This window comes from Vanessa tameamea, chromosome 2 (assembly GCF_037043105.1).
Source record: "Vanessa tameamea isolate UH-Manoa-2023 chromosome 2, ilVanTame1 primary haplotype, whole genome shotgun sequence".
In the NCBI taxonomy this organism is placed as follows: Eukaryota; Metazoa; Arthropoda; class Insecta; order Lepidoptera; family Nymphalidae; genus Vanessa; species Vanessa tameamea.
In genome coordinates this window covers 4,274,903-4,301,428 of record NC_087310.1, presented here as the reverse complement: position 1 = coordinate 4,301,428, position 26,526 = coordinate 4,274,903, and the positions used below count along the sequence as shown (strand labels likewise).

At 34.3% G+C, this 26,526-nt stretch overlaps 1 long non-coding RNA gene, 1 other non-coding gene and 1 pseudogene across 2 annotated transcripts in view; all 3 read left to right on the top strand.

The window, feature by feature from the left end:
* The first annotated feature begins 3,672 nt into the window (after nt 1–3,672).
* On the top strand, nt 3,673–5,469 carry LOC135193486 (uncharacterized; annotated as a pseudogene).
* Nucleotides 5,470–7,630: 2,161 nt separating this feature from the next.
* Trnav-aac (transfer RNA valine (anticodon AAC)) lies at nt 7,631–7,703 on the top strand. The gene has a single exon. It is a non-coding gene; the product is annotated as a tRNA-Val (tRNA).
* A 7,664-nt stretch (nt 7,704–15,367) lies between these two features.
* LOC135193309 (uncharacterized) overlaps nt 15,368–26,526 on the top strand; it is a 183,040-nt gene continuing 171,881 nt past the window's right edge. The window contains exon 1 of the long non-coding RNA XR_010309154.1: nt 15,368–15,462. This is a non-coding gene — a long non-coding RNA (uncharacterized LOC135193309). The remainder of the gene's footprint in view (nt 15,463–26,526) is intronic.

The following is a 26,526-nucleotide window of genomic DNA, read 5'->3' as shown; positions in this document are numbered from 1 at the left end:
TGCGAGTAGAAACTAATATAACATTCTGTTACGAAGACAAGTCTAATTATAAAAATTATGTATCAAGATTTATTCGAAAGTAATCTCACCTTGACTGACAAGACTGTACCTAACGAAAATTGATCTAAGGAAGTAGATTTAGTCGGCTTTTTTTGTATTAGTACTTATTATATAATAAATATAAACTTATTTAAAACTAGAATAAATAGTCAGACCTCCAAAACTTATCCCAATAGAACTACTTCCATTATTTTGTAACTAGAACTATTAACATTGATACTTATATTATAAAAGCCAAAGTAACTCTGTCAGTCTGTCTGTCACCATTTCACGGCCAAATCATTGAATCAAATTTAATGCAATTTGGTATGACGCAAGCTTCAACTCCAAGGAAGGACACAGGCTACTTTTAAAAGGCTATATGTGTATGTAACACCTAACAGCCCCCTTTACATGCTGGCGAAGTTATTAAGCGTTGTCACTTCACAATGTTTGTTTAGTTTGCTTATGTTACCTTCTCAAAAATTATATATGTGCATAGTATATAATAATATACATGAAAACATCCAGCTACTCAAAAATGTTTCTATTTTTAAAAATATTAATATATATAATCTTACTCTTTATTTAATTTTTCAGTTAAAATAGTTTCAATTGATCGTTTTAGAAAAGTTGATTCAAATGCCGGACAGTTGTTTTTGTAGTTGGTACACGGAGTCCGGGGACTGGGGGCTGCAGCTGAACTCAAAAGCGAACGATCGACTACAAGACTGTTGCAGAATAAATTTATCACCGCACGTGCGACCTGGATGAGATCCTTCTGTAGAGCCTTTGGCGAGTTGGCCACTTCCCAGTTCTGTTTATTTTAAACTATCTATTATGTTTTCAGCAAGTATATATAACTAACTTCTATAGTTTACGAGACTTTAGATCCCGAGGTCCAGAGCTCTTGGTTGGAATATCATTTTTAAGACGCTTGTATTAGCTTGACTTATCATTTAATTATGTAACGGAATATTTCAAAGTAATTTCCGCCATTTTCGAGACCTCTGATGAATATGAATATTCTCACACGTACTTTCATATTATTTATTTTTTTATTATTCGGGTAAATGGACCGATAATGACAACAAGTGGTCATCGCCGCCCATAGACTTGGGACTGGAATAAATATTAACCATTCCTTATCGCCAATACGCCACCTTGGGAACTAAGACGTTTCAAACCGGACACAATAGTATTTAGTATTCCTTTTTAGCGGTAGCATGTCTAATGAGAGTGTGGTACCCAGAAATCCCTATCAAGTACAAAATTATTATTTAAAAAAAAATTCTGATCCTGGCCGGAAACACCTGGATTACAAATTTAAATTAAATAAGATTTGTATTAGAGACTGCTTACGTAATCTGATCAACGACGAATTTTATGTTCTCGTACTATATATTTAAAAATTCCATACTACCTTGGAATTGTGCAATTTTTTTTTTCTCTGAAAATGATCAAACGAAGACAGAAAAAGTCCTTAGAGAGTTCTGAATAAAATTTACTAATGTTACTTTAGTATGGTATCTCAATTAATTACAATACGTTCAATAAAAAAATATTAAGCGATAAAATCAAATAAACTGGTTTATACAATTGTTATCAACGAGCTTAAATATTTTTTTGCAATTTACTGCTCTTCAATACCTTTTATCTTTAGTTCGCGATATCCAATACTGATAAAGCACTGCAATTAATATAAAAAAAACTTGTTGTTTGGGTTTCAATTATAAATATACAATTTTAGCGAGAATGTTTTTTAATAATAAATAAATTATTAAAAATAACAGATTTTATATGATTAAGTCAACATTACTAAATATGTTTTATTAACGTTATTATTAATATGCAAAATTGCTCATTAAATTAATCTAAAAAAAAGAAATATTTTTAAAAAGACATAGGTATTATAATGCTCCTTTCTGTATTGAGTTTAGTTGTTGGTGTAATACGGAAGATTTTATTCAGAACGCAAACGTTTACGTTTACTCAACAATAACGCAATAATTATATCAATTATTCTTCCGCTACAAATCAACTTTGTAATGCTGTATCTCAATATGCAATGATGCCTTAGATTTTATGTAAATAGTCGTAATTTAAACGTCGTTCTGTTAACATCCCACTGCTGGGCTAAGCTGATTTTCTCTAATCTTGATAAGAAGTTTTATAGGTCATTCTCTGGTTGGTGTAGTCGAACTTTACTAGTCAAAACTTTTATATTATTTTTTCTGTAAATCTTATATGTTGAATATTATTACATGCCAAGGTACTTTAGCCTTGACCTTTATTAATTTTTCACGTAAAAACATTTCAAAAATATATATATTTACTTTAAAATTTGCTGTTCAAACTGATTCTTGTTGCGACATGAAGATCAATCCGAGTATTAAGACCTCGTGTCTTAACCCGAGTCTTACGAGTTTATTTGTCCGTACATACTAAACTTTTTACCGTATGCCGTTTGCGTGTCTACAGTTTGTTCAGGTTAGCGTCTTGGGTACAATTGTCGGCTATTCAACTCAAAATTTTACCTTATCTGGTCGTGATAAGAATTTAGATGAGTCAGCTAGGGTGAATTTGTTCAATTCCGTTTTCCTAGGTTGTGCCTTTTGATTATTGAACGCTGATAAAAATGTCAATAATTGAAGATACTATATTTTTCGTAAAATACCTTAATTATGGAAATATGAAAATTTTAATTGAATAGTTTTGTCGAAGTAAAATGTTTGTGCTCTGAACAAAAAGTTTATATTTAATAAGAAAAATAAAGTTTACACTTCGATTATACATAATTTGATGTAAGGGGGCGCAAACTACTCCTTAGTGCTCCAAGCCAACCTCACCTGCCCGTGGTGCATCCTGCCGACCAGCAAACGAGGCTCTGGAAACCGACTGATGTCGGTATAACCATAAAAAAAAATAGGCGTAGCTAAATACCACAGGCCGGTGACGGGCAACAGCGTCACCGGTGCGAGAAGTTGCATCCTGCGATCGCCAAGCCGCCTTTTTTTTTTTTTTGTTTAACGAGGAGGAAATGCATTTACGCATGCCGCCCGGTCGGGGGACCGGGACGGGTATGTGGGACTCAACCGGGGCCTAATACCCCGTGCCAGGGCACGCTGATGCTAATGCCCTGTCCTACCCACTAAAACCATCCTCGGGTTTCCACCATGCCGCCGAGTGGTGAGGCCACGGGATCGCCAAGGGCATGCAACCGCGACCCCACCAGCGGCAGCCGCCGTAAGGCGGCTGAATATTCATGGAAAGCGCGCCTAATGCGCGCCTTCCCCCTCATCCTCCACGTGGGAATGTGGCGAACTCCCCCGAGTCCGCCACTGGAGGCTGGGCGTCAACGAAGCTGACGCCCTGCGGCGGATAAGATGGTAGGCTCCGCCGCTGACCGCCGGTGTAAAACACCTGGGAGGCTCGAGTAGCGAGCCCTCCCACTCCCTCCTAGCCAACGAGGTCACTCACGTGGTCCGCCCTGACGCCGATCAGGGACGTACCAGGAGCGGCCCCGCGGCATCCCTCCCGCCAGTCTTAGCCGTGGCCGACGAGCAAGCTCAAGCCGGCCCCGTTGCCCAGGGTACACCACGAGGAGGTGACTGACATGTACCCCAAATCGCCAACCCGCCTGCCCAGCGTGGCGATTATGGGCAATATCTCCAAATGGTGAAAACACGTAAGCCACGGCCCCCAGTTCCCGGCGGTCCCGCTATTCCTCGTCATGGTGGCGACGATGGTAACGGCGGGACGGGGGGTGCTAAGAATCACCGGGCTACGGGAGGCCACCACAACCGACTAACCCTGGCGACGTACGCTACGGCTTGACTCGCATCTAGCGCAACTCGAGGTTGAACTGGGGAAAATTAGGTGGCATATATTAGGGTTATGTTAAGTCCGTAGAGAGGGAGAGGCCACCGTAACCCTCGAATCGGGTCACGTAATGTACTTCCGAGAGGGAGACCAACAATCCCAAGGTGGCGTTGGGTTTCTGGTTAATAAGTCCCTAGCTGACAACGTTGTGGAAATCTCCAGTGTGTCGAACAGGGTAGCGTACCTCATTGTAAAGCTTACCGAGAGGTACAGCCTCAAGGTGGTGCAAGCGTACGCACCGACCTCGACACTCTCGGACGATGAAGTGGAGGATATGTTCGATGATATATCGAGGGCCCTCCACTCCACTACGAAAACCCACTACAACGTTGTCATGGGGGTCTTCAACGCTAAAGTGGGAGTACAGAATTGTAGCGAATCTGTAGTAGGACCCCATGGATTTGGAAGCAGAAATCATAGGGGGCAAATGCTTGTTAATTTCCTGAAACGGGAGGGGCTCTTCTTGATGAACAAGCAGCCCCAACGGAAGTGGACGTGGCAAAGCCCCGACACTATGACCAAAAATGAGATCGATTTCATCATGACGGACAAAAGGCACATATTCAGAGACGTCTCAGTGCTCAACAGGTTCAATACCGGTAGTGATCACCGACTTGTCCGAGACTCTCTGTATATCAATTTTAAGGCCGAGAGCGTCCGTCTGATGAAGTCTACACACCGACCAACCCTGCTCCAAACCATTGCGGGATCTGAAACATGTCAGTCAAACCTGGAGAACAGATTCGCTGTCGTGAAAACCACAACAGACGTAAACCAGAACCTCGAAAATGTAGTTAGAATTCTCAAGGAAGAAGGCACGAGATTTTGTAGTATGCAGCGTAAGGGCAGAAAGTCTAAACTTTCGGAAGAGACTTTAAGGCTAATGAAGAAACGACGTGAAAACCCTCCTGTCACTTCGTCAGAGAAACGGCAGCTAAACCAAGAGATCAGCAAGCGCGTACGACACGTCCTCCGGTGCTCCAATACTCTTACGATTGAAAGAGCCATCGAGCAGAATCGGGGGTCTAAGGTGTTCGTACAATCTCTTGGAAGGAGCCACCTGACGAAGTTGACCACAGCAAGTGGAGAAGTCGTTTCTTCCAAGCCGTTAGTTCTTTCGGAAGTAGAGGACTTCTACGGCCGGTTATACGCATCGCATGCATCTCGACTTGATCCCGAAAATGAGGATACTAGAGCTACATTAACACGCCATTTCACCGAAGACCTGCCAGAAGGTAGTATTGGCGAAATCGAGATTGCTCTTAAACAGCTTAAAAACCTCTCTTGCTTAAAAACCTCTCCAGGGGAGAGGACGGTGTTACAACAGAGCTATTGAAAGCAGGAGGTAAACCCGTACTGAGGGAGCTCCAGATGCTTTATAGCTCTGTCCTCTTCGAAGGGAGAAGTCTTGTCATGACAATTTGCGCAAGACGGTGGCAGGAGCTGGATGCGAGTTGCCGAAGAAAGACCACAGTGGCGTGCATTTGGAGAGGCCTATGTTCAGCAGTGGACGAATGCGGGCTGATGATGATGATGATGAAGTTTTGAGCAAATTTAATTGGAAAAATATTTGAAATCATAACTTTTAATATGTTAGTTAAATTGATTAGATATGATGATGAAAACAATCAAATAAAAGTACTTTTAATTAATTCTGGATGAAATAGCAATCACTTGACCGCACAACTCTGCGGGCGCAGGATTTAATTTATTCAATTTTAAATTCTAATAAATTTTAATTATCAATTTTATTGCTACCAATTTTATACAAATCCCAAGCAAACATATTATTTATGTTTCAACTTACGTAACAAAATGCTTTATTTGTCAAATAAAATCAAAAGAAATACTTGAAGCTCTAAAGGTCAAATCTATTTTAATTTATTAGGTAATTTATATCATTATGAATGTTTTAAGCCGAGATGGCCCAGTGGTTAGAACGCGTGCTTCTTAACAGAAGATTTCGGGTTCAAACCCAGGCAGGAACCACTGAATTTTCAAGTGCTTAATTTGTGTTTATAATTCATCTCGTGCTCGGCGGTGAAGGAAAACATCGTGAGGAAACCTGCATATGTCTAATTTCAACGAAATTCTGCCACATGTGTGTTCCACCAACCCGCATTGGAGCAGCGTGGTGGAATATGCGATATATGGAGAGGGGCCTTAGCCCAGCAATGGAAAATGTACAGGCTGCTAATGAATGTTTTAATATATTCTAGCAAATTACAGAACCTAAAATTACAAATTGACTATTTATAAAGATATTTTTTTATTTATAGTAAATATAATTATAAGCAAATTAATACGGAACTTTCTATTGAAGTTGGATTGTAACTCATTCCATTTGAATAAGCTGATATAGTCTAGTGGCAATCTTTATTAAAGATTGCGTGTTCAACCTCGGACAAGAGCCACTGAATTTTCACGTGCTTAATTCGCCTTTATAATTCATTTCGTGCCCGGCGACGAAGGAAAACATCATGAGAAAACTTGCATCGGAACAGTGCGGTGACATAAGCTTCTAACCTCCTTTTTAGTTTTTAAAGAGGTCTGAGCTCAGCTTGGACATTTACAGCTTAAATTATTTTTTTATTTTACATTATTTAAATATATGTTTATACATACCCTGACCTGAAAGAACCGGCAAAAGAACCTCAGCGGTTCTTTTTCTTGTCAATTTTATTATTAAATTGCGAAGTAGCCAGGAGGCGATCGTTTAATTCGCAAGATGTGCTATCAACCTTAAACTCACAAATTGTATAATAACACTTCGCACACAATAGTTCTTTGACATATTTGTATAATTGCATATTTTTGAACGCGTTCTGTGATCGCTTTGTTATCTATTACGCGTGCCTTCCATGTGCAAATGCTATACTCTTGTTCATCGTCCTGCTTTCATTCTTCATTTTGATAAGAGAAAGCCATAAATTTATCTACTACGTGTAGCATAAAAACATTTTCGCTGTTCGTTCTATGTATCTAATCTTTGTAAATAAGCGGATCACGTCAGCTTACTTATGTTTGTTATGGAATCATGCCCCGTGTTGACTCGCAATTGTCTTGCAGCCCCTTCTGTGTAACTAGTTTGTAGCGCTGCAATAACCGCTGCGTAAGAAATGTAACATCGCTTTATGTTGCATAATTAATGCTTTATTATTATATCGAGTTGCGGATTTCATATTAAGGTTGTTATATTTTTTGTGACGTATATTTTATACAAGTTTTCTAATTGCCATTAATATACTTAATATCTATTTACTTATTGTTGAATAGTTTTAATATATAAAGTAATAGGTACAGTTTGTTCGTCTGCTTTTATTTCCGAACGCTTCAATCAATAGATTTACTCTTAATTAAAATAGTTGTAGGCATAGAAATGATAGTGGGTATTTCAACTTGAGGCTGATCGAAAGAGGTTCAAATTCCTCACAAGTGTGGCCGCAATCTTATTATTCCAATTTGTTTTATAAAAAATACTCAACTAATGTCTTGTATATTTAAAGAGTAACAGCGTTTTTGAATGATCGTTGAACATTATATGTAATAATTGCGTTCAATAATTATACTATTTTGGTATTTTTATATGTTGACACAGCTTTAGGTGTATTAAAATAAGACGTCAATTGTATTTTATGTTTGTTATTACAGATTTTAATAAATAGCTATCGCCAAATATCTGTTTATTAAATTGAGAAAGATAGTCACCGTTTCCGTGGTGTAGCGGTTATCACATCTGCCTAACACGCAGAAGGCCCCCGGTTCGATCCCGGGCGGAAACAAATGTTTTTATATTTTTGAATATTTCATAATATTACATAACTATTACATAATATTAAATTTCTGCGCCTTTGTTTAAGTGGGCGTTATATGTGAAGAAACAGTGTTTTTATATAGGCTATATACATATGTATTTATCATTGACGAATCACAGAGTCATATCATAATATTTAAACTAGTACATTATTTTGAATAATACTGTACTAAAAACAACTTGTTAGAATCGAAGTAGATTTATACAATTCAGTTTGAACTAAAATTTAGATGATAAATAATAGTTGAAATGAAATAGGTAATGGTGGTCGCCTTGGGCAACTGGTAAAATCAATTTCAGCACAATTCTCATTTTCTCGATACTTTCATTTCTCTGCAATCCGGAAGATAAAATTCACTGAGCTTTTGCTCTGCAGTGTACAACGAATTCTATTTGCAACTTCATACACGTACTTTGTTGAGGCGAATTTGAGGAGCAAGCAGTTTTGGTTATTAAGGCTATGCTCTTTTTGAAAGAATATAAGAAAATTGTATCTACTTAAATTTTTAAAAATAACATTTCATATATCAATATAGAATTGACCAAGACTTGAATTGAAAGACTTGAAGAAGTGTTAGGCATCAATAGGAGTAGCAGCGCATAAATAAATTTCAATAAAAAAAGAGCAGCCAAGTGCGAGTTCCGTAGCAGCAAGTGACAAGGCTTATGTTTATGATTTTTTTTTTATTTGAGTTGATTGAATGAAACGTAAATTGCGTTTTACGATTTATGACGTATAAAAAAAAACTAGATCTTGTTCAAACCGATTTTCGGTGGAAGTTTGCATGATAATGTAACTCATATTTTTTTTAGTTTTATCATTCTCTTATTTTATAAGTTACAGGGGGGGGGGGGATATATTCCACTTTGGAAGTGTCTCTCGCGCAAACTCTTCAGCTTAGAAAAAAAATGATATTTTATTCGATTGAGTTGATATTTGATGATTATAGGTACAGTTTGGGGAACCCCCAAAATTTATTGTTTTTTCTTCTATTTTCGTATGAAAATCTTAATGCGGTTCACAGAATAAATCTACTTACCAAATTTCAATAGTATAGTTTTGGTAAAAAGTGGCTGTGACATACGGACGGCCAGACAGACATGACCAATCTATAAGGGTTCCGTTTTTTGCCAATTTGGCTACGGAACCCTGAAAACCAATCTCCGATTAATTATTTAATGCTATAAAATTAATCTTAAGAATGATATAAACGATATCCTAAAATTACTTTTAAAACATATTGTTGCTATTATCTACAAAGTTCGTGCTTTATCATTCCTCAGCTTTTTTATGGGAATTAACAGAGTGCTTCCATTTTGGTTTTTTTCGTTCCCTCAAATGATTACTTACCGGTGACTTGTGAAAATATTTGTACGTTATATTGTAATTTATGAAATTTGTTCGTCATAATCGCTAATGTAATCGACTTTTACTCAAATATTTGAAGTATGAGATTTTTAATCTCTTTGAATATTAATAGTATTCTTATCTTAAGCATTTTTTTATTAATGGGTGGTTTTTAACTCAGTGATCAGTGTTTATCTATTTATTTATTGGTTTTATCTATTACAACAAACGTAAATTCGATTTCGAAAAATTTTTGTTTATGATCCAATGAAGGAAAACATTGTGAGGAAACCTGCATGTGTCTAATTTCAACGAAATTCTGCCATATGTGTATATGCTCCAAACCTTCTCCTCAAAAGGAGAGGAGGCCTTAGCCCAGCAGTGGGAAATTTACAGGCTGCTAATGTTGTATATATTTAGTTGTTTGGTTTCATACCAAACAAACTCATACATACATTTACATACATACATATAGTTACATTTGCAGCCTGTAAATTTCCCACTGCTGGGCTAAGGCCCCCTCTCCTTTTGAGGAGAAGGTTTGGCTCATTTTAATGTTATGATCTATATAATTATATACATATATATTTTTTCAATTATATCCTTACTAATATTATAAATGCACAAGTAACTCTGTCTATATGCCTGATTGCCTGTTACTCTTTCAAGGTCAAATCATTGAACCGAATCTGATGAAATTTAGTATGACGCAAGTACCCTGAACCCTAAGGAAGGACATAATCGTTTTTATGCCTGACACCTGACGATCGAGCCCTAAATCTACCAAAGCCGCGTGCGATAACTAATATTTTATTCATCCGATGATATCTTCTGACAGAGTTTGGCTAAGGCAGTCATTCTCTCTCAGAGAGACAGATGTTATAGTTGTGCAGGTGTGTGCGTGAACTTCCTATTCTCTCGTCCTCATAATCCAATGGGAAAGCAAATCCCATGATAATAATGATAATGGTAGAATTTCGACCAATCCAATAAGTCTGCGTTTTATCAAACGATTTTTGAAATCTTTTCCTAAGATCCTACGTAATATAATTTGCAGAGTTTTTAGTCGTTGCAAAGATAAAATTTTTAGTAACATAAGACCACATTCTCCAGTCGGGTATATATGCTAAAATGCAAATACAAATATTGCGAGGTTACAATTACATAAAAAGAAGATTATCATTATATTTTATTTTATTACGTGTGCGAGCGTCTAGAAAAGCGTGTATTGTATTTACATTATATATTTCATCGACCGGATAGAACCACGATCAGTATATAAGAGCCTGTAAATATCTCACTGCTAATCTAAGATCTTCTCTCCTTTCGAGGAGATGGTTTGGAGCTTATTCTACCTCGCTGCTCCATTGTGGGTTGATGGGCATGTGATATTTATCTGGTATGCGTGAGATTTCTAACTATATTTATTTTATCACGGAGTACTACATCAATTATTAAAACAAATTAAACACATGAACAATTAGTTTTGTTTGTAAGCATAAAACCTTCGTTTGAAAGAAGAAAAATTCTATTTATTTTTAGCAACTTCAAGCCAAGACAAAATATATTCATAATACGTCAGTGCTTTGTATAAATATTTGGTTTTCTGGGTAAAACGATTTCATTGTACAACTGTCATGAAATCCAACAATCGTCTCAGGGAACATTCAAATGATAATCCAGCCATACGCTCTGCGATTATTCGCGTAGTAATAGGCGGGTCGACGCTGAAATGTCACATTAACTTGATTTAGGGGTATTACCTGACAACCCCCATATGCAAAGTCCTGTCTTGATTTAAGCACACATATCCTTTTAGAATATAGATAAAAGTTAAAGTCTATTAAGGATCACGTCACGGAATGTCCTTATGTGAATGGTGAGGCGATGTTTTATAATTATCTGTCTGTTCGTTGTGAAGTAGAAATTTACATTTTAAACATTTCATGTTTATATGATATACGTCTTTTTGGAGCTAAGATTTTATGTCCCTTGTGTTTGCATTTAGAATAATACTAAGTGTTGCTGTTTGGCGGTATCAATCAAATCAAAATATTCTCTATTCAAGTCGGCTTTTACAAGCACTTTTGAATATATGTTTGATGACTTTTGTATGAAGACAGAATATAATATAATCTATAAAGATTTCTTGAAAGCGTTATATTAAATTAATAGAAATGAAAATCTTTCTACCGACTATGTTGACATAATAAGCTATACTAATAATAATATATCAATTTACTATACAGCCTATGTTTGTCTTGAAACTTTAACCTATAATGACGTGAAAGGTTTATTTAAATCAGATGAACGAACACAACCTCCTTAAAATTGTAATAGTTTAATTAAAAAAAAAAAAAACAATGCATCTTCTAATTACATTATATTCGTATAACGTTCATAAATATTTTACGAAGTAAATTCGAAATCAATGTTATTACAATTGCTTCAAAAAGTGATTCTATCTGAGACACTTAAATAACAAAAACTAATAAGTAACAAAAAATAATATAAATTTCTAACAATTTGTTTTCATCTCGAGACTAGTCAAGAACTTTTTAAATACAATCCCAATTATATAAAACATTACGAGAACAAAACGAAATTTTTCGACTGAATGGCTTAAACAATTCTTGATCGTAACGAACAAAAACATGTAGTTAAACCTATCTAACTTTCGGTTACTATAGCCAATTATTTTCAGAGCACTGCACGTCAACGATCCTTTGCCCTTGACTTAAGGCTTGTACATACAAAAGACGTCAAATTACGAAACAAAAGTTTAATAATATAGTTTTTTTCATAAGAATTATTTACTAAAACTTATTACTAAATTATCTCTAGATAGAATAGTAGGATTAAAAGAAATCGCTTTCCGTCGCTTGTATACTTAGACCTTTAAAACTACGCAAGGGATTTTAATACGGTTTTCATTAATGAACAGAGTTATTCAAGAGGAAGGTTTATATGTATGATACATGGATATTAAAGCAGAGAAAAGCCGAAAAATGTAACTTTTCTAACCGGAATGAAACAATAATTTTTCTTTTCAGGTTTGTACTATAATTTAGAAGTTTTATATTGACCCTTATTATCTATACCCGTGTAAAGTCGGAACGACAAACTAGTATAATAATATATTTTAAAAATAGTCACTGTACAATTTCGCGTGGAATGTTGACAAGAAAACTAGCAGCATTTTCCCGTTGAACCACAATTTCGATCCTTTGAGCAAGAAATGAACCAACCCTTCAGTCTTCAGTGGAGGCAATGACGCCGGGACGAGGTATAATTAATAATTAAAGTGACAGTTTGATGTACTAACAAAAAGACGCGTCGTTTAGAACTGCCGGTAATTTGTATTCGCTTTTGTTGCTTCACTATAATGTTCCGTGTGCTCCACCTGTCTTATATTTCATAATCTAAACAATATACATTTAAACCAGAGCACGCAATATAATAGTCACTTAGTTTCTTTTATGCTGAAATTGATTAATAAACTTATATTTATTTGAAAATAATATTAAAATATATTAAGCCTTTATAAATATAATAAAGAAAGTCAAATATTAAATTATTGACCACATACATACAGATAAACATTATATTCTATTATAAATTATGAAGAGCGGGCATGGTTAAGGTTTTATTTTTATTTTTCTACCATCTGCAACATTAGGGGGCTCTTACAGGAGCATTACTGATCTTTATCGTGTTTTAGGGGTTGATGGAAGACTGAGACTCCGGGACTCTCACAAACCGTACTTGCCACAGCAGCTTAGCTACCATTTAACGCCGATTTCATATAAATATATTATTTAATAAAGAATCTAGAACAATACTGGCGAGAGTCGTTTTTTTCGAATGGAAGACATGCAGGTACTTAATATTAAAGGGCGGGTTTATGAAGTGTCAACTGTATGAACAAAATATACACAATATTATACAGTATGCTTGAAATAAATTATCTCCTGTAAATCCTTTGATTTGTGTGCGCCGACTTTTTTAGGGTGCGTTGTGAAATAATTTCAACGTTGTCGATGGAAGATAGGCGCTGTGGTGCGAATCCCCATTAGAGTGTCTATGGGTACGCCATTAAATAAACATCTCTGCCTCTTCCCCGCTAGTTATTAGCGCTGCCTCCCTAACCACTTCAGGCTGGCTGATACGGCACGCAGTCGGATGCGAGGGCAAAATCAATTTCATTTTTCGACACGTGCATTAATGCTATGGTGAATGCTACCGCAAATTTTCATTACGATCAGTTTTGTTTACTCTGTGAAGTTTGTTTGTTAAGCGTAATATTATTTTTAAATCATAATAACTTACTATTTTTTTTTTTAGGATTGTTGTCATTATGACAAGACAATAATTTCTGTAACAATACGTAAAAGCTTGTTAGTAAAAACAGACATATGTGTGGTATTTTAGTTACTTGCCTATATTATATAATGATTTTTTTTTTTTTTAATATAATAACCAAAGTAGATTTATGTGTTCTCAGTCTTAGATGGTGCCAATATTTTAGACAATTTACGTATATATTTCAAATCTAATCTAACTTAGATAGACTCGAATAAAATTCGAATGCTTAAAGTTCTTTCACTGACAAATTATGTGTACGTGGCAGTAATTTGAAGTTAACATATTCTGTTTTTCGTCTCGACGATTTTTCAATGAGATTTCAGTAATCCGAACTGATATCCCAGTTTTCGTTAAAGTCCACTCGGCTCATGTCATTACAGCTAGACCAGGATGATGTACACTTCGACCATGTTTTTTATAATAACGAGAGGATTATCATATTCGCAGTTCCTGTTAGCAGTTAGTTATATTACGTTCATCTCGTAAGTACAGTATAGAGTCGATTATTAACTTGCATTAATATTTGAAGTCGATTTGATAAATATAATACTCTTATAATTATGTTGTTACAAAAAAGTCAATAGATAACACTCGTCAGTTTTAGTTGGAACCCTAATGCCTTAATTGTCTTATAAATATATATATTCTTAATTTTACAAGCTTTCCGTTTATTGATCACATTTGATTGTATAGTTAACTATTTGATTTTATGCCATGTATAAATTTTAATGATTATATAATTATTAACAGTGGAAACTTGTATGTATTGTTGTATATAACTATGGTATGAATGTCATCTCATTGTTTGGTCCCTGAAATAAAATAAAATAAATAACCTTTAGTATCGAGTAATGTACTTTTACAAAGCTGACATTTGTAGGATTTATTCTTTGAGATACCTTAAGAAATATATTGGCAGCTAGACGTTTTGGGTAGCTATAAATAGTTCTGTATCACCTATATTCTCGAGGATTTGATAACAATATACCGACTGGTCGGCCTCTATTTATTCTTAACAAATTCAGGCTCACGTGGTGTTGGTCACCGAAGGAATCATTCTCTATGTTTAAAAATCAATGAATTATGATATATTCGAACGGCAGACTTCTGCTAAAGAGTATAATAATAGTATTAATATTTTAAAATAATAAGCGGCACATAATAGTAGAGAAGTTTATATTTGATTTTACTATTTTAATAAATAAACAAGAGCGAATAAGATGAATAATGGAAAACGTATATCTTAAGTGAAGTGACTTCATTCCGAACAAACATTACTCAGTTTGTAAACACTTTTTGGTTTTATAGTGAATTTTATGCTTAACGTGACACAATTATCCACAAGAGTTAAGTAATAACATTTATTTGTGGGCTTTGTGCAAGTCTGCATTGTTAGGTAGCACTCATTATATATTCTAGCGCCAAGCAGTATTACTTAGTGTTGTTGAGTTTCGACCTAAATGGTAAGTGTAACTCGAGGCACAAGGGACATTACATTTCAGCTCTTCGAGGTAGGCGGCGCATTTGCGATATAAGAAATGTTTAAAACAATATTTCTTACAGTTCAATGTCTATAGGCGGTGGATACTACTTACTATCAGGCCACTTGGCCGCCTACTTGCCTAGGCAAGCTATAACAAAACGCCCACGTGTAAAAATCAATCATAATTACTTGCATTGTGCAAAGAAATGCAAAAAACTACTAGGTGGATTAAATTTCATACACCTATTCGTAACATATGCAGCAGGCCATGTCCGTTCTATGCAAAAGATATTTATCACAGGAGTATTAATAGGTAAGAATTTACAAAATCCGATATCATTCGTGCCTTTTTCGATACAACGTTACATCCAAATAGTTGAATTTATCGCATGAGCTAAGTAAAAAAAAAATTAACGATAAATGGTATATATAATAGCAAATTTGACGACCTCCGTGGTCGAGTGGTGTGTACACCGGTTTTCATTGGTACGCCACTCCGAGGTCCCGGGTTCGATTCCCAGCCGAGTCGATGTAGAAAAAGTTCATTAGTTTTCTATATTGTCTTGGGTCTGGGTGTATGTGGTACCGTCGTTACTTCTGATTTTCCATTACACAAGTGCTTTAGCTCCTTCATTGGGATCAGAGTAATATATGTGATGTTGTCCAATATTTATTTATTTATTTATTTATTTATTAAATATACATGTATTTTTAGGGTTTGTTTATGTTTTAGACAAATTTTACGATTGGATAACGAAATTTCTTTGCCAAAATTCAAGCGGTTAGATTTTATCTTAAAAATTAAGAGGTTCCGTTTTACCTTAAGCGTTGAAAAATACTATCAATCTTAAGGGATTTGTCCTTTACCTCGAGAAACAAAATAGATAAGAATGATAAAAGTATAACAAAATTTCTTAAAGTAAAATTATTTGTATAAATTTAGCGTTTGTTTTAGGGTTAATTTTAATATAATACTTGGCTATAGTAATTCAAATTACTCCATTATTTCTGATTCAGAGGTTACGAAGGAGGTTCTTGAATGTTTTGCGAGAACAGCGCGGTTTCATCCTCTCGCCACGTTAGCTATGATAATTGGAACATTTACTTTGGAATGGAATGCCATCGGGATTGTCGCTGTTATAACAATTATAAGAGTTTGCTCATCCATTATTTAGGAATAACTGAAGCGAAAAATATATATTTTACTTCAAACATACAATGATACAATTGTGTCATTTTGTAATAAAAACCCTCTAGGAAGATATTGTAAAGTTTAATGCTATGATTTTACAAGGATGGCTGTGTGTTTGCCCATTTTTTTTCGCCTAGAAATGGCTTTCTATCATATAAATATGTAACTATCACTTGATTAAATGTCTATAAAATTTTATGGATCAGCTATTTGTGCTACATAAAAACAAAATACCAAAAATATTGCGTCATTTATGTAACATATAGAATTGTTATAATATACGGAGGACGAAAGTGTTGCAGCATTGTATATAAATGTTACTAAAAGGCTCCTTCGCCGTAATCGTCTAATAAATCATTATAAAACGCATATTTCTCCGGCGTATTCAATTTTCCTATTGTTTGGCAGTTACTGTAAAGTTTAACTCAACTCAACTTCCTTTATTCAATATACAAGCATTAGACTTTGTAAAATGTACCTCTGGAGTCACACTTCTCTATACTTGGACTTTCGCCACGGCTACAGCAGCAGAAAGTTATTTTTTCGTTTTAATCACTACACTCACTGCACGACACGTTTGTCTAATCTCAAAAGGTATATTTCGATGTTTACAGATCTGATTAAGACTTTTTGAAACGCTTTGATGTTTAAAAAAAATAGATTTAATAATAGACTTTTTTTTCCCTGTAAGTAAACCGTAAGCTTATGCCTCGGTACGAAAATAGCCCAAGGGGTCAGGATCGATCTCTCAAGTTTGAACTTGTCATTTTCACATCACTAGGGGACGAAAATGTCGTTAAGATACTGAGATTTAATTAATTATTTTCTTCACTAGTTTTGCTACTATACATCTCTAGTGCTTATATTCGCTTTTCCTTATTAATATAAAATGGTGCAATATCGCAAGATCTTAAATACCTTCATAATTTACTTCACTCTTTAAGTACTGATTACAGTCTAAGACGTTAAAAGAATGGCTTCGTTTTAAAAGTGAACTAGCTCCACATAAAGCACTAAGTTTATCAACACACGCCAGCTATGAAATGAATTTCACTGTCTCTTTGTCTGAGTCCACTCCACCTGAATGATGACCCGCCCCGGGGTAAAATTTCGCCTTCATCTCGAGTATCTTATAGTGGTTACGTTCTGTCTTGAGGGAGCAGAATACTTCAGAAATAATATTTATTAAATTAACCTAAGAATAATATTTATTATATTTTTTATGGAAATAAATGTTTGACCGTCCTAACTTTTTTATTGATCACGTAATAGTGTTGTATGTCTTAAGCGATCATTTGATAAGATAAATTTGTATAATAAGCGTGTCGTAATCTCCTTTATAATCCTAATAATACACCACAATCTATTATGTCTATTGATAAAAAATATATATAATCGAAAAAAGTGTGTTAATCTTAAAAGAATAATAGAATATTTCGAAATTCAAAATAATCATTATTTATACACGAACCCGCACTAGTGTACACTTACTTGTAATAGATGCTTTGTGACCATAACATAAAAGTAATTCGATGGCGATTCGAAATTCAAATCTCTTAGCATTGTGACAGTGGGATGACAAATGAGGACAGAAAACGAAACGTGGCGAACTATAAATTCATAAAGTAAAAGTGCATTGAGGGCCACAATCCCCTTGTGTCTGCGCAGTCGAGTGGCATCCACTCCGCTTGACTGATGACCCGTTGCTTGCCCGAGAAAATGCCATGATTGTGCTCCACACGGGAAAATGAAAACCGCTTTTTGTTTATTTCTAACACTTGAATTTTATTGTTGCACGACTAGTGAAAATTATTGTTTAGTACAAAGTATTGTTAGGATTCTTTCATATCGAAATTGTAGTATTGGAAACAGCTTAGAAATCTGTAAATGTAGCCTTTATAGAACCAATAATATTCTTAGAAAATGTACAGTAAGCGAATTGTTGACTACGTAAAAATTTTATTGACATATTAATTTTAGTTTATTTTATATTTTATCTGTAGTTAAACAAAGTTTGTTATTTTATTGATATCAAAAAATTGCTTAATAATAATTTTTAAATGATTTACAAAGATACCAGTTTAGTTTATTCTTACTAGATAAAAGCCACACTTAAAATAATTAAGTTAGTCGAAATAAATGCAATAAGGTAAAAAGGAAAACTAATTGGCACCCGCTGCTATACTCGCGCTTTAGGGTTTGGGCGTCTGGTGCATAAAAAAGTAACCCTATGTCACCATTTTGGAATTCAAGCTGGCTTCATACATCATACATCATATTCTATGTTTTGGCCGTGAAAGAGCAACAGACAGACAGAGTTACTTTCGCAGTTATAACACTAGTATAGACTGTACACAATACTAAAGTTAAAAAAAGACCAGGTTGAGTTTGTTGCGCTAGTTTTTCTCAGGTTTGAGTGTTTAATTTCCTTAAGCAGTCGTATTTTTTTACTATGAAAAAAAAATAAGGCATAATGCTTCTAAATAAGAATCAAGAAATCTCAATGTATCTTAGAGTCAGTGTATATTTCAAAACTGAAAGACTAATACGACGACGGCGATGCAAATGTTGTGAAGTCTTATTAAGAAGTTCCCACACATAGTCAGTTGGTAATCATTCTTGTCAACTCAGCGAAGTCACGCAAGCTTCAACGTGCGGAAAATCAAAAGGCCTGAAGAAGATAGGTTACGCGATTCGGGATTTAAGCGGTCTTCTAAGTCATTGCGGTAAGGTTGCAATTACGAAATGTGGTATACCAACATACGACTTTATACGAATGAACTTCATGTATAACTCTGACAGAGTAGTCGGGAGCCGCAACACGGTAATAATTTGATCAGACGCTCGGCACGCCCAACTTTATGCCAATTGAAAAGTTTTACTGCACTAAAATATGTTATAACAACCGGTTTGAGTGACGTTTACCCCTCGCTCTTTTTCGATAAGTTTTAATTGAGGTTCGCTTTTTTTGCTTTAAACATACAAAACGTCATATACTCTATTTGTGACTATTACTGTGATTTTGATAACATTAACACAAAATCATAACTATTATAAACACAAATTTAATATATAAAATTCACGGTCGTTTCGGTTTGAACCCGAAATAAAGATTAAGATGCGTTCTAACCATCGGGCCATATTGGCTCGTGGTTAACATAAATTATGTTTTTCAATAATAATTAACCATGATGAATATAATCTCATAGAAAATTTTGATCACTAATTTCAAGAATCCGATTATTAAGAATATCTTCATCAAATTTTCAAATACAGGAAATATTTGGTTTATTCACATTTTCAAATATAACATGTTGATTTATTATTCGTGTCGCTGCTTTCATATCTATATTTAAACACTGGTTACCTGCACGTACACAATGCTCTCGATGCTGCATTGCTGTATCAGAGTCTAGCTTTATTACACAAGCAATCCCGAATTGTTAACAGTCTACGCCACATAATAATACCATCATGCCTTCAATATAGTGAGGTGTTGGGCGCTAAACTTGCTCCAAGTCAAGGGAAGTGCCCTAACTTCGTCAAGAGCCCTTCTCCCGCAGGTTGTTACCTAACAAGATTATTTCTCGAAACTCCTGTTTAAACTATTAACAGCTCTAAAATTCAAAGCCTGCGTACCACTGTTCCTTAGGGCGTTTGTCTGTGTTTATTTTTTAAAATTATTCTCTTGCATAAATTTCCTCACTCCGATCTGCGATTATATTTCGCCCTAAGAATTACTTGTTTTGTAATATTAGACAGGTATTTTGTTTTTTAATTGACTGATGCATTACAAGAGATATACATTCTTTATATAATAACATGTAACTTGTCACATGTTAAGTCCCTTGTGCCTGTTTCACTCCGCCGACCGGAACACAGACACATTACAAAAAGTCCTACAATTAAGTATATCATTTTTTTAGACATATTTAACGTATAAACATAATACATAAACTAATTCAAATTCTTACGAGAAGGCTTTTAATTTACCATTGACCCTGACTGATTGTCTCCGATTGACCCAGTAGGTATAGTATAGGCCTTATATGCCATTGTATAGGTCATTTTTGCAAACTGTTTTTAATAAATAATATCTATTTTATATTATTATCTATTTAAATTAATTACTTTTAATATCACATAAAGAATAAATAAAGTGACAATTTATTTATTTTTACATTTTAATTTATTTTAAGCTAGTATTTTTAGTGCACACAGTGTATAGGGAGATGAATACAGATCTAGAACTGTCAGCTCCTCAATGTAAACGTCGACGTTATAAATACTCCACAATTACTACATGTCCACGAACACCTACGCAACAGAAATGAATAATGTTTTTTATGACAAAGTGAAGAGCTTTTGTTATATCGTGTAGGCTGTATTTTAATTTATACATATAGTAAATATATATGCACATATTTTATAAATTTAACAAAAAATCGATACAGGAGCGCTACAAACAATTTTTAATAGCCGTTTGAAGATGAATTTAAGATTTGAGGAGAATTCACGATAAAAACTTTCCGCTGTTGTGCACGACCTAATGCAACACATACATACGACACGACGTATTATAAAATAAACTACTAGCAACAGTCATAATTTTCATACATTATTTTATATAAATGTAACTTATGTAAATGTAAATTCAAAAGTCCTTTTTTGAGCCTTTTCATATAACGAATATTTTGATTTTTGATTGGAGTTGGGAAACGAAGTGGTTTATCTTGAGTTATCTATATATTTGTGTGTTTCAAGTTGTGCGTTGATCACTAACGAATGACAAATATATTAAAAGTAAAAGAAACGAGCGAAGATATGTCAAGCAAGGACCCGCTTTTTACTCACTTAACTAAAACGTAGATTACATTCAGAATTCTAGCAGTCAAAGTATTAATTAGATCGGAGGAATGCCTTCGAAGTTCGACTTACAAACTCGGTCGAACTGTTGACCTACGTCGCTTGCCTATCGCGTTAGCAGACACATTTTAACTAGACACTCATTAAGGAAACGTCACTTGAAGTTTAATTTCATCATGCTTTCCCGTTTCTCAAAATAGTTACGAACCATTTCCCACTTATGCGTCAAATACTACATATCCTAACATAATAAAAACACGACTGCCCCGAATTAATGAATTAATTAATTTACAGCAAGCTTCACAGAGCCATTTGGATGATTTACGAATTCTAACAATACCCCATACAATCGAATCTGTTCAGGCATTTATAAATTATGGCGAACTAAAGAATCTCACATATATATATACATGAACACTGAAAATATTTCACTCCCTTTTTGGGCAATTCAACAAAATCAAACCGAAGTGTAAATACCTTCAGGTGTAACGAAACCACCAATGGAAGTGCTTGCTTTTTTTATAAATAGGCAGGCAGGCAAATGGATCACCTGAAGGTAAGCAAGTAGCAAATAGTCTTGTGCCTGTAGTTACACTGGCTCACTCACTGTTCAAACCGGAACACAATAAAACTTCTTCTTCTGGGTGGTACCAAACCAGGACTGGCAAAAATTACCATCTATGCGCATTTTATATTGAAGAACTACAAGATTTAAACATAGCGTGTATTATTTTTATTTTATAAAAGAAAACCGAAACAATAGCATTTAATTTAGTTGTATTTCGTTTATCGAAATGCTACAGGCTTTTGGTACCAATACAACCTCCTCTCGCCTCCATTAGTTTCGAACAACTTCACTGTATTGTTGCCACCAGCTGATTTTTCAAAATGCTAAGCCTAGAACGGCCGCGAGATTATCTCGCTGGAGGCGCACGGCAGAATAAGAAACTCTTGACATCTCATTTGTCAAAATCGGTCTAGCCGTTGAGCCTTTACAAACGAACAAAGAAAGAGAGCTGGATTGTTATAAACTGCAATCATCCTTTGTTACTATACAAGGAGAATTTGTATAATAAATGGAAAATGTTGACAATTGAACAGTTCAATTAGGTCTTAACTGCTCGTTTTTAATATCTTCATTGCAATTTTATTCAATGTTAAAACACTGCACTGCACAGTTTATCATGCTAGGATAAGTCGATCCAAAAATAGAATCAGTGAAGATATCTATGCTAATAATAACAATAACGTTGGTACATCAATATTTGTTCACTTATTACTATATTATATTATATAATATATCATTACATATATATTTTTTTTTATTTATCTGATTGCAGTATCGTTCTGTGTTTAAAAATGTAGATATATTAATTTGAATAATAACCAATATTGTATTATATCATGCTTCAGTAAAAATATTTCAATCACTCAATTTGAAAAGCGAATGTAATTCGCATTTGCATAAATACTATTTGGTTTGGTCTTATTGTACAAGCAACGGATTCCTTTAAATTATTTTTTTTGAAACACGCATATAAAAAAAATGAAAAGACTTGACAGGTATTAACGATAATTCAGTATATTCGTAAGAAATTAAGCAATTGTATAAAATGAGATAGAAACAGATAACGTACATAAGCGAATACCTGCTATTGGGAATACAAATCATGGCAACACTGATTACGGGTTCTTCATGAATTCGGAACTGATTGGAAATATTCTCAACCAATCATAATTCGCTTGATATTTAAAAATATTTCAATAAACGTTTAATTGTATTGGATGTCATAACACAACTCTCCTATATAATAAATTATATAAAATTTGAAAATCTATCTAAAACTGAAAGAATAAGATGAGAATCATGATTGGAAAGAGAAACTATGTTATTACCGTTGAAATTTCGGAATTTAACTGTCCCTGTCTTCAATACTAATTACTAGCGCATCTGGAAGCAAGCTAGTGATGTCAATTTGTGTGACGATGAAGATAACTCCGTTCTGAATCGAGTGATTGCGATTGCGAACGGAGTATATACGAATAACTCATGTTATGATAAACAATTTAATTTAACGTTCAATAAATCCACAGAATTTGTTAAATTTATTATTACCAGTTGCAGTGCGATTCTTTAAGTATTCACTTCGCAAGACACTCGTGAAATGTTGACAACCGACTAACGTTGTCACGCCGTTTTGATACTTAAATCTGATAATTATTAAAGTCCATGTAGCATACCAATTTCTGACATTACACGCTCATGTTCTGCGGTGAGTTTTGAATATCTTCTTACAGAATACCTCTACAGAATAGAATGTAAGGCAATGTGTAGTAAAAACGTGACGTCAAATAACAGCACATTTGTATAAGTACTTTTTGAGGCTTAAAGATTATTACAGGCAATTTTCTACCCTATTTCCTTGACTTAATTATCATAATATAAACACATATTGTCATACTATATGACGTTCATCTTAAAAGCAAACTAGATAAATTTATATTGAAACGGAAACAATATAAAACAACCTTTTATTTATTTTAGTACTAAAACGAATATATTTTAGTATAATGGCTAGTATTGTCCAAAAGCGTATTAGCATTTTAGCGGAATCGTTTTTTGGAACTGGTTCAAAATGCATTTGCAATATTTGATCCATACATTATGATAATATTAATTAATAATCATCAGTAGGTACCCAATACCTATAATAATTTATCTTCTTATGTGAGTTATTGTTATTTAAAATGATTGGAATACTTAATTTTATTAAAGCCAATTCCATAACGATATCTATTCGGTTTTCGATAGGAATCGGTGTGGTGCAGAAGCCGAGAACTCAATTTGCACGCGTCAGGGGACTTCCCGACATCATGTTGGGTTGTCATGACCACTTACATGTTCGCTTCGAACGGTTACGACAATGATGCACGGGATATAATAGCAGTAAATATCGAAAACATGGCTGTCAGTTGCACAACACGCATAAAATCGTATTGATATAATTAAATTTCATGAGATAATTTGATTTGTTCTGACAGATATCTGAACGATAAAAAAACTTTCATTCGCGAACAATACGTTTGTTTTAATTTTTTTTTTTTATTTCAATAAAACGAAATTTATGATAAAGTTATTTTGAAATATCTGTTAATTATTTTTTGTATATTATATATATTGTCATTTACTGAATACTCAAGTTATCGCACATTTGTGCTCCCTTAATTATTTTGATATTTAATTAGTACTGGTCACCCTCCAACTTCATAGCAAGGGTCCTATCCATTATCATAGTAAGGAAATTGGCCACCCCACCAAATATCAGATTTCACGTTAATCTACGTAACATAGATCAATTCTGACCGGCGACAATCGAATTACTGTCGTCTGGTTCCTATGCGATTTTTGTAGTATTTTCCACCATTGTTTCCAACCCTAGTACAGAGAATTATAGCCAGAGATACGCTTAATTGGTTTGGCGTTGCGGTCGCCTGACATTTTCAGTACATTGCTTTTGTCATCGCTTTAAAATTTTCCACGAGCCCATTTTTACGAATTAAATAATGATAAAGTATTCGAAAAACGATGACACAAAATATATTTGATATGAAAAATTTCACCTCGCCCTCGGCGATTGATTATTGAGCAATATCAGGAATATAAATCACCAATTAAAAATTTTTTTTTCAAAAAAAGTTTAAAATTTAAATAAACATCGATGGCTTTAATAACCAGCACAAACCGTCTTTGTTGCGAATACAAAGTGCATGAATTATATTACAATATAGATAAAAAATAGCACACATAATTATCATTATATTTCCTTAAAATCAACAAAATGTATGCCTTAGTTTTGCTTACGGGCAGTAGAATTATGTTATTGACATTTGCAATTTAATATTGAAATGTTTACCAATCGTCTTCATAATCTTGTGTTCATTACTCATAGTCTTTTGAACGGTAACAGTAGCTTTGGAATACGCCTGATAGGTATATTTTTTGTCAAATTGAGCGAAAAGGCATTGTGGTTAAAATACGTGTATTTTAACCGAACCTTCATTTAACATCAATCTTAATTTCAAATTTAAAAAAAACACTGTCATCCGTTCTGTTCTTCATATAATACTTGGTAGGGCTTTGTACAATCCCGTCTAGGTGGGTACCACAGAGCACATGAACCGTACGTAGTATTATAGTGAATGAGCCAGTATAACTACAAACACAAGGGATATAAAAGCTCCCAAGATTGGTAGGGTAATTACCAATAAATATGTGGAATGATTAATATTGCTCACAATACCAATGTCTTTGTGTAGAATTGTCAACCTGTAAAATTGTCAACCTGTGAAAGAACATCAGATTGGATATGACCGAAACATAATGAAACAGTAAATAGCAATATACCCTGAAAGAATACCGAGTGAAGCTAATTCAGTACTCCGCGTGTATTCTCCTCACGTAGACGGTAAGTAACGGCATCTTCGCTCCGCGCATGTGACACCTAGCGTTAGGTGCCGTGAAAAATGGACCATTTCTCGACAAGCGGATAAATTTATCTTCGCGACTATTGCGTCGCCTTATTCGGATGTTAATATTCATTGTGGAACAATAACGTGACTTTTCGGGTGTAATGCTTGCAATTATATTTCTTTTAGATAAGAATTATTAACTTGTATTAACATTAAGTCCTTAAATAACAAATATGAATTAAAAATAGTTACTGCATCCATCTTGACCGCGTGGAATGATGGAAAGAACGCTAGCAGCATTGCCCCGTTGAATCGCAATTCCGATACTCAGAGCAAAAAACGAACCATCCCTGTCACCAGTGGAGGCCATAAGGCGAGGTGTTATACAGTTAATGAAGCTTTTTACACTACTATTCCATAGGCCATGTGATTCAACAGCCAATGAGTCAAAAAATAATTTGACATAAGACACGAATATTTGGATCGTTATTGTCCTGTAACTATCATTGTCATGTAATTCTGTATTATAGTAATGATATTAACTTTGATTAATATAACAAGAGAAGCAAAATTCTGGGGACGATGTGGCCGTCACAGGATGCCCCGCAGATGTGAAACATTGATTGATGATTATTGAATGAATTTATAAGTAAAGAAAACTAATGTAGAAATATGGAGTGAAAAAATTAGAAGCCATTTGTCCAGCAATGGGTCATCTATGCCCATAAAGTACATTTAGTTTCCATATTTTTAAAATTACTCTGTTTTATTAGGTTTACACTTATATTTTAGAATTACGATTGTATTATCTGCCTTATACAGATATAAAATATAGGAAGAAGGATTTATTACACTTATTTCTTTTTTTATTTCTACATTTTTATCTACACAGACATATCCGTGCCGTTAGTGTATATTTATATTTTAGTGTGCGTGTAAGTTTTAATACCGGACGGTATCACAATTTAAGTTTTTAGGACTAAAAATATTAAGGCTGGTATAAAATATAAGGAAACTATTGTCAAACATCTTTCGTGCAACACCGGTTGGAGTTAAAGGGCTTTACC